Here is a 9697-nt window from a genome sequence, read left to right as displayed (position 1 = left end):
ACACAAAAAAGCCAAGAAGTGTTGCACTTGAGACATGACGTTGGTGTTGACGCTGCGTTACGCGAGGCGCACGCGCGGAGAGTTACGTCAAAATTCAAAGCGTTGCAACGCTATGGGGAGCGTTGCAACACTGCCTTGTTTTACAGCAAAGCGAGCCTTTTGTCTTCAAGCGTTGCTCAACACTTCTTCTAGGGTCGTGACGCTGAAACTCGATGGCTATTACTCGATACTCGATGGCATTATTCGATGACATTTTAGTAATTTTCTGATTCTCTTCAATTTAGTTTATTTTCTTGGTCATCTTTTATCCTTTTGGCCTAATTTTCTCGGAATGACTCCTAAATGGCTTAGGGACTGTTTTACCTACAAAATGATCATTAAAAGCAAATAATCAACACAATTTTTTGGGAAATTAACAAAGAAAATATATCTTTTAAAAACCTAACAATCCCCCTTCATATGGTATGTGTATTAGGTCAATATCAAGGTGAACTCCATAAATGGATAGGATCGCTTTAATGTTTGCCTCAATCAGTTTTTTCCTTCAGTTGACTCATTGGGGCAGAACTCTAAGGTCTAAAATGAAGGGTCACACTTAGAGAAATTGTTAAGCTAGATAATGATTTCTTGACCAGATCATTGATAACTAATTTTTATAGGAATAAGAGTTATTCTGGTGTAATAATTTGTTGACAGTGTCTCAGTTTAATGAAGAGACAACTGACTACTCTTCGGTGACTTTTGTCCTAAATCATTGAAACATCATTGCAAAAATTAGATGTTAAATAGGGTTCATTTAGTTTTTGCTAAAATTGATTAGATGTTTCAGAGTTATGCTAAAATCTAATGTAGATCAATTTGTGTCTTTTCAGCAAAAATGTCAAATTATATTTTTCCATTATTTGCCTCTACTAGTTTGGTCGGTTTTAATTATACAACTTGGAAAGATTCGATTAAAACCTTTTTCGTGGTTAACGACCTCAACATCGTCTTGATTGAGGATTGTCCTCAAGTCCCAACCCCTGATGCAACATGAAATGTTCGTGATGCATACAAAATGTGGACGAAGGCTAATGATAAGGCATGAGTTTAAAGTTTGGCAAGCATATCTGATGCCTTAGCCAAAATATTTCAGAGCACAGTCACTGTACATCAGATCATGCAATCAATGCAAAAAAAAATTTTAGCGAAAGTTCTCACAATTCAAGCAAAATGGGGTTTGTGACAACAAAACCAATAATATCAGCTCCCTCGATAAACTTCAGTTCATATTGAATGTCAAGGGACAAATAAAGAAAGCAAATGTTGCCAAATTTAGTGAAGTTAATCAACAAGTATTGTCCTTTGAGATGAAAAATGGAGTTTAGGATATGGGTTATAGAGTTGATCCCACTACTATCTAGAATAGGAAGAACTCCAAAGAAAATAAATCTGATTTATTTGTCTTGGAGACATGCTTAGTATAGAATGATGAGTCTGCCTGGATAGTTGATTCAGGAGCTACTAATCACGTATATGTTGGGAATGTCCTAAAACTGCAGTTCATAAATATTAACAACATATCCTATTCATCAATAAAAGTATTATTAAGTTTTTTATTCAATAAATTGTTATCGATATTGCCTTCTGATATAAAAATCTAATAAACGAATCCATGGTTATAATATGAATACTTTAACTTTATGTAGCGACATAAACGTGGATCAAGTTTTAGTATATAACCAAAATGGTCTATAAGAATATGGATGAGATTGGGTACCTCATCCTGGTGACATTATTAGATGCGACCCATTTTGTATATTGATACAAGTAATGTGATCCCCAAATCATTCATGTGAAGACATGTGAGTGGAGGTGTCCTATGCAATGAGTTTGCATAAGACCGGACCTCGAAATAGTCATTTTTCTTTATAATGACTAATTACTGTTAAAACTGACTATTTCAAAATTCAATGACCTAGGGTAACTCGATCTTAATCCTGAGCTAACTATGAATTCTTGTTTATTCGGGATTATTCTTTAATTTGCATAAGTGGGAGTATTTCGATAGCACTACTCAATAAGCCTCCCATTTTAGGGATAAGACCGGATAGATAGCTAGGGACATAGTTCTGCAAGATGAAATATGCTCCTACCTGATTTAGGGTTAGCAGATAGGTTATTCTCTTAAACGCTGATTCCTAGTCTTGAATAACGGGACCCCACCCTCTCATGATCGAGAGAGTCATGGTTTATTAGTTGGACTATAAACCAAACTGTTCAAAAAAGTATCGGTGGGAGCTTAAGGAGCAAGATGTATTTACAAGGGGGAAACGGTAATTTTGACCTAGCTGTAAATACGAACAACCTGTGAAGGATCGACTTATTGATTATGGTTAATGTTGTGAAATCGATAATTAAAGAACACAAAAGGAACGTAGAGTAGGGAAGATCGACACACAGATATACGTGGTTCACTAACAGTGTGTTAGTTACGTCCACGGGCAGAGGGAAAACAATATTATTTCGAGAGAATGTTTTCAGAATCACATCAAAAATGGCGCCTCTAGGTTAGAGAGTTTATATATCGCACTACTCTAAACCCTAGGGTCAAAATCATAAATAACTGCAAATAAATAAATATGTTGAATACAAAAACTGAATCATATCAAAAGTGAGACCCCCGTACTAGGTTGTTCGAAGCGCCAACAAACAGATTCAAGGCATTTAAACAGTTAAAATGAATAGAAATATATCTATAATGAGGAGAGTGCAACTATCGAGCTATAGTGATGTGTCTCGGTAGTTAACGAATGTTGATTAATTTGGTCTAAAGAGTTTAGCCAGTTAATCTCAATTTGTTGGAGCTCATGATATGTAGGTCTATAAGATCCTTCTACTAGTTCGTAAAATTATATCTTAGATTAGTGAGGTGAACGGATTTAAAATGTTCAAATTCGAAATTAGTTTTGAATTTGAAGTGTTCAAATTCAATTAGGGTTTTAATTAATTGTATTTGATACAATTAAAACGTTTAATTTTGTAAAAAATTGAACAAAATTGGAGAGTTTAAAACATTTAAATGTTGATTTAAATATTAAATAACATGAATAAGATTCGTGTTTAATTAGATGCTTGATTAATTTCATATTTGATATTAAATTATTAAATTAATTAGTTTAATTAGTTTAATTAATTATTTAAATAAATAATACATTATTTCATTTATTGAAATTCAAATTCATATTTGAATTTAAAATATATATACATACATACATACATACATACATACATACATACATATATATATATACATACATACATATACATATATATATATATACACACACTTAATTTTACTAAAAATTAAATGGAAATTAAAAATTGAAAAATTGGAAAAATGAAAATTCCACTTCCAAGTTTTTCCTTCAATTGGAGCGGCTTCAACCAAATTAGCCACATTTCCCACTTACTTAGCTGCTAATTGACACTAGCATGAATAGAGATAAATAAGCTGAATTTCAATTTTGATGGATTTACGTTGGTGGAAATCTGAAACCCTCTTTCCATCTCTCAAACCCTCTCCAAACCTTCACATAATTGGCACCAATTCTAAGTTCCACTTCTCAAATCTAAGTTAGATGATAGTAGAGAAGGTTTTTGTGGTGGTCCACCAAAGTTTTGAAATGAAATTCATGAAGAGGAGCAAGAATCAAAGTTTTTCATCGAAGGTAATTGTATTCTTGAAACCAACTTTAGCATAAAACTATTTTGCATGCTTTTAGAACTCAAATTAAATGTAATTAAAGTGCTTATTAATTCTAATTTCTTCTGCTGCATGTTAGTTTACTCTATCAATTGGTATTAGAGCATGATTTAAGTACTTAATTATCGTTAATTTGAGTTTGGTGGGTGAATTTCTATGAATGTATGAAATGGTGATTGATATGGTTGAAATTCAACTTTGGCATTAGTTTTTTCTTCAATTATGAAGTTTAATTTATAATTAGCTCTTGATTGATGAGCTTATATGTGTGCTCTAGTGTTTGTAATTTTATTGGAGCCATTAGAGTTGAAATTAGGCTGTAATTGAAGATCAAAGCAAGCATGGTCGAGTTGCAGAAACCTGGAATCAAGCTTCTGCCTTGCAATGTTGCGACGCTGCAAGGAGAGCGTTGCAACGCTGTTCATAATCAGCCTGAGATGTTGCAATGCTGGGATGGAGTGTCACAACGTTGTTCATCCCAGCTCAGAAAGGCGCGCGTTTGTGAGCTGGTTCACGTGGAAAGACATCCAATTTGACTGGTTTGGTCTGCATACGGTCTGGTTCAACAAAATCTGGTCCGGTTCATCCTCAATTGGAGCATTTGAAGGCCACTTGGGGTTGGGTCGAGAGGTACAGACCTCTTTTGAAGTTTTTTTTTTTTTGTTTTCTTTTGTAATTTTTAGTTGTTTTGCTTGTTTAGGATGCCAAAGTTGAACCATATTGGTATTGTTTAATTATTTTATGCATGTGATGTATATTATATTTGAATTGAACACAATTGTGCATATGCCATTTAGATTTAAAATCCCACCATAAAAAAATATATTGCATGCATAATATTATGTTATAAGTTATTATAATATATAGTATGCATGTTTAGGGTTTCTAAATTTTAATATAAGTGTTATGTTAATTTTTCATGCCTTTTGATGTGTGTTATGGATGGACAGTGTGTCTATTTTTTTATAAATTGTTATAAATTTAGATTAGACATTAAAATCCATAACAAAGAAAAACAGCATGCTCACTTAGGTTAACAATTTGTTTTAATAGTTAAAATAAGTCGTTATCTTATAAAATTCGGTTACAAACTCAATTGGTTCATAATCCTATCTAAGACTGGAGGTATTTAAGTTGACGGTTTACATAATACCTACTACCTAGGGATTATGACTAAAATGATGAGTATTGTTAACCGATTTTATGAGCTTGCGTGAGCGGTGTGAGATTTAAAATTAGTTTAACACCTAGACATCGTAGGTTTAAATCCAAATATAAACGTTATACTTTGATAAATCATATAAACTTAGGTTGTTTAAAATTAACCGGAATATACTTAAATAAAAAAAAATACCCAAACATTTAGAACACTTCAGTGAGAGATTAACAATATATACGATATATTGTTTTTAGCTCTCGCGTCCCCAAGAGTTCACATCGTGAGATCCATGCTCGGCTTCATGTCGCTTTTATCGTGACTGCTCCATTCGGAATGTGTTTGCATGGGTCAAGAATAAGGTGAATGGAGGAAGTAGTTCATAGTAAGTGAGTGAAGGAAATGTGTCAACATATCCTACGGTCTCCTTCATTAGTTTGAACCTTGAGATTCCTATGTTGCGCCTGCTGTCGTTTTTAGGCAACACTAGCTAGTCGTTAACAGCGGCGATCCCTTCGGAGGGTTGTAACATAGGATTCAAAATAACCCAAGCTTCAGAAATTAATAGGGTTTTATAGTTACGTCTTGATCATTGTCTTTCAATTCGGGGGCATGCATATCGTTCTATAAGATCTGAAAATGGCGAGTCACACATACAAGGGTTACTAAATGTTAGTAAAAGTTCTTGACCAAAAATGGTAACCAAACTACTATAGGAATAAGAGTTATTCTGGATAAAGTATTTAGACAAGATTGTCTTACTTCAGTGAAGGAGTATTTGACTACCTCTTGATAGCATCTATTCTAACTCACTAAAGTATCATTGCAAATAAATAAAGAAATATGGATACTTTATTACTTTTGCTAAAATTGGATTTAGATATATAAGTTTAATATATTTTTTATTTTTCAGCAATGTCGAACTCGATTATACAACTTCTTGCTTCTGATAAATTCAATGGAGAATGATACTCTAATTGGAAATCGAACATAAACACAATTCTAGTTGTTGACAACCTAAGGTTTGTTTTAACGAAGGAATATCCTCCTCTTCCCAGTTCAAATGCTAACCGAAATGTTGGGAAAGTTTATGATAGATGGGTAAGAGCTAATGAGAAGGCGAGGACCTACATCTTGGCGAGCATATCTAATGTGCTCAATAAGAAATATGAAGCTATGCCCACTGCCTGTGAAATCATGGCGTCGTTGGAAGAGATGTTCGGCCAACCGTCATCTTCAACACGACATGAAGCTATAAAATATGTTTATAACTCATGCATGAAAGATGCCACCAATTTTAGGAAGCATGTCTTGGTTATGATGGTCCATTTTAACACTGTAGAAGCTCATGGCGCTATCATAGATGAGACTAGTCAAATTAATATGATCTTGGAGTCTTTTCCGAAGAGTTTCTTGACCTTCCGAATTAATGTTGTAATGAATAAGATTAATTACAACCTGACCAATCTATTGAACGAACTCCAGACTTACGAATCGATAATGAAATTAAAAGAAAGTTAAGCAAACGTTGTTTCACAGAAAAATTTCTGAAGGGATCATTTTCTGGAACAAAACCTTCAGACAAAAAGAAGTCTACACTTTCCTCTTCTAAAGATAAAAGTATCCAAATGAAGAAAGAGGGAAAAAGGAAGAAGAAACTTGCTACTAAGAAAACCAAGGCTTCCAAAGGAAAATGTTTTCATTATGGAGAAGACGGGCATTGGAAACACAACTGCATGAAATATCTAGCTGAAAAGAAAGTAGAAAAGGCAAATCAAGGTAAATCAGATTTACTTGTAATTGAAACATGCTTCGTGGAAAATTCTCACTTAACCTAGATATTAGATTCAGGCGCGTCTAACCAAGTTTGCACTTTTCTACAGGAAACTAGTTCTCAGACTCAACTCTCAGAAAATAAAATGACTTTCAAAATAGGAATAGGCGAAGTCGTTTCAGCTAAAGCAGTGGGGGATATCAAGTTATATTTTGGAGAATCTTTCATTTTGTTAAAAAAATGTATATTATGTACCAAAAATGAAAAAAAAAAAATTGATCTCCATATCTTGTCTATTAGAAAATATGTATAAAGTATCTTTTGAAATCAATGAAATGTTCGTTTTTTCAAGACGTGTTCATATTTGTTCTGCTAGACTTGAGAATAACTTGTATGTATTAAAACCAACTAAAGTAAAAGTTATTTTAAATATATAGATATTTAAAACGGCAGAAACTTAAAATAAAAGACAAAAAACTTTCTCCCAACACCTATCTTTAGCACCTCAGACTTGGTCACATAAATCTCAACAGGATTGAAAGACTAGTAATTAATGGCCATCTAAATCAGTAAGAAGACAATTCTTTACCGCCATGTGAATCATGTCTCGAAGAAAAAATGACTAAAAGATCTTTTACTAGAAAAGGTCTTCATGCTAAAGAACCCTAGAACTTATACATTCAAATCTTTATGGTCCGATGAATGTCAAAGCTCGAGGAGGATATAAATATTTCGTCAATTTTGTTAATCACTATTCAATATATGGCTATATTTACTTAATGAGTCACAAGTCTGAAACTCTCGAAAAGTTCAGAGAATTTAAGACAGAAGTTGAAAACATATTAGGAAAAAGAATTAAAACACTTCGATCAGATCGACGTGGTGAGTACATGGATTTACAATTTCAAAACTATTTAGTAGATCATGGAATTCAATCCCAACTTACAGCACCTGGAACACCACAGCAAAATGGTGTTGCAGAAAGGAGAAATTGAACCTTGTTAGACATGGTTCGTTCGATGATGAGTTATGCTCAGTTACCTTAATCCTTTTGGGGTATGCAGTACAGACTGCTATATATATTCTGAACCTGGTTCCCTCAAAAAGTGTTTTAAAAACACCACATGAGTTATGGGGATGACGTAAAAGTAGTTTACGTCACTTCAGAATCTAGGGATGCTCGACACACGTGTTGGTGTAAAACCCTTGGAACGACGTTCAAAATTACGCCTATTTGTAAGATACCCTAAAGGAACAAAAGGTGAATTTTTCTATGATCCCAAGGAAGATAAAGTATTTGTATCGACGAATGCTACATTCCTGGAAGAAGATCATATTAGGAATCATCAACCTCGCAGTAAACTAGTATTGAACGAAATGACCAAAGATATTACAGATAAATCAAAAAAAGTTATTGATCAAACTGGTCTATCAATAACAGTTGTTGCCCCCATCACATCCTTTTCAAGAGTTGAGAATGCCTCAACGTAGTGGGAGGGTTACTCACAGCCTAAACGTGACATGGGTTTAACAGAAACTCAGGACATCATACCTGATGATGGCCTAGAGGATTTATTAACCTTTAAACAGGTAATGGATGATGTTGATAGGGAACAGTGGATAAATGCCATGGACGTGGAAATGAGTCAATGTACTTCAATTCTATCGGGGAACTTGTAGATCAACCACATAAGGTTAAACCTGTAGGTTATAAATGGATCACCAAACTGGCAAGGTGCAAACCTATAAAGCCAAACTTTTGGCAAAAGGTTTTACTCAAAGAGAGGGGGTTGATTATGAGGAAACCTTCTCTCTTGTTTCCATGATAAAATCAATAAGAATACTTTTATCCATTGTCGTATATTATGACTATGAAATATGGCAAATAGATTTCAAGACAGCTTTCTTGAATGACCATCTTGATGAAAGTATTTTCATGTCTCAACCAGAATGGTTCATTGAACAAGCTCAAGAACAAAAGATTTGTAAGCTTAAAAGATCCATTTATGGGTTAAAACAAGCTTCTAGAACCTGGAATATAATATTTGACACTACGATCAAGTCTTATGACTTTGAACAGAATGTTGACGAACCTTGTGTATACAAGAAAATAGCCAACAAAACTGTAGCTTTCCTGGTTCTTTATGCTGATGATATCTTATTCACTGGGAATGAGACAAATTTCCTTGCTGGCCTAAAGAGATTGGTTAGCATCACAATTCCAAATGAAAGATTTGGGAGATGCTCAATACGTTTTTGGGATCCAACTTTTTTGGAATCGCAAAAAAAGAACCCTAGCACTATCTCAAGTATCTTATATTGACAAGATGTTGTCAAGGTATAATATGCAAAATTCTAAAAAAGGTATGTTACCTTTTAGACATGGAATTTGTAACATCTCGTGTTTTCGTAATTTTTCTTTTTAATTCAGTATTTACAGAAGGAAATTTTGGATTTTATGTCACATAAATTTAATTGAAGTTATTATCAAAATTAAATTCAATTTAGAGGGAAAATAGTTAATTTTGAATTGGAATTAAGAGATGGATGGTTTGGTTATAGATGGGTTTTGAGTTATATGAATTTAATTTGGAGTTATTCTCAAAATTTAATTCAATTTGGAAGGGAAGTAATTAATTTTGAATTGGAATTAAGAGATGGATGGTTATAAATGGATTTGGAGTTGTATGAATTTAATTTAATTTGGAGTTATTAAAATTAAATTCAATTTAGAGGAGAATTAGTTAATTTTGAATTGGAATTAAGAAATGGATGGTTGTAAATGGATTTGGAGTTATATGAATTTAGTTTGGAGTTATTGTCAAAATTAAATTCAATTTGGAGGGGAAGTAGTTAATTTTGAATTGGAATTAAGAGATTGATGGTTATAGATGGATTTAGAGTTATTGTCAAAATTAAATTCAAAATTATGCAGGCTAATTGTCGGGTTGTTATAGATGGGAAGAATGTAACATCCCGTGTATTCGTAATTTTGAATTAAATTCACATGAATTTATCTCTT

This window comes from Benincasa hispida, chromosome 12 (assembly GCF_009727055.1).
Source record: "Benincasa hispida cultivar B227 chromosome 12, ASM972705v1, whole genome shotgun sequence".
NCBI lineage: Eukaryota > Viridiplantae > Streptophyta > Magnoliopsida > Cucurbitales > Cucurbitaceae > Benincasa > Benincasa hispida.
The sequence above is the reverse complement of the archived record's forward strand: the minus strand, read 5'-3'. Positions refer to the sequence as shown.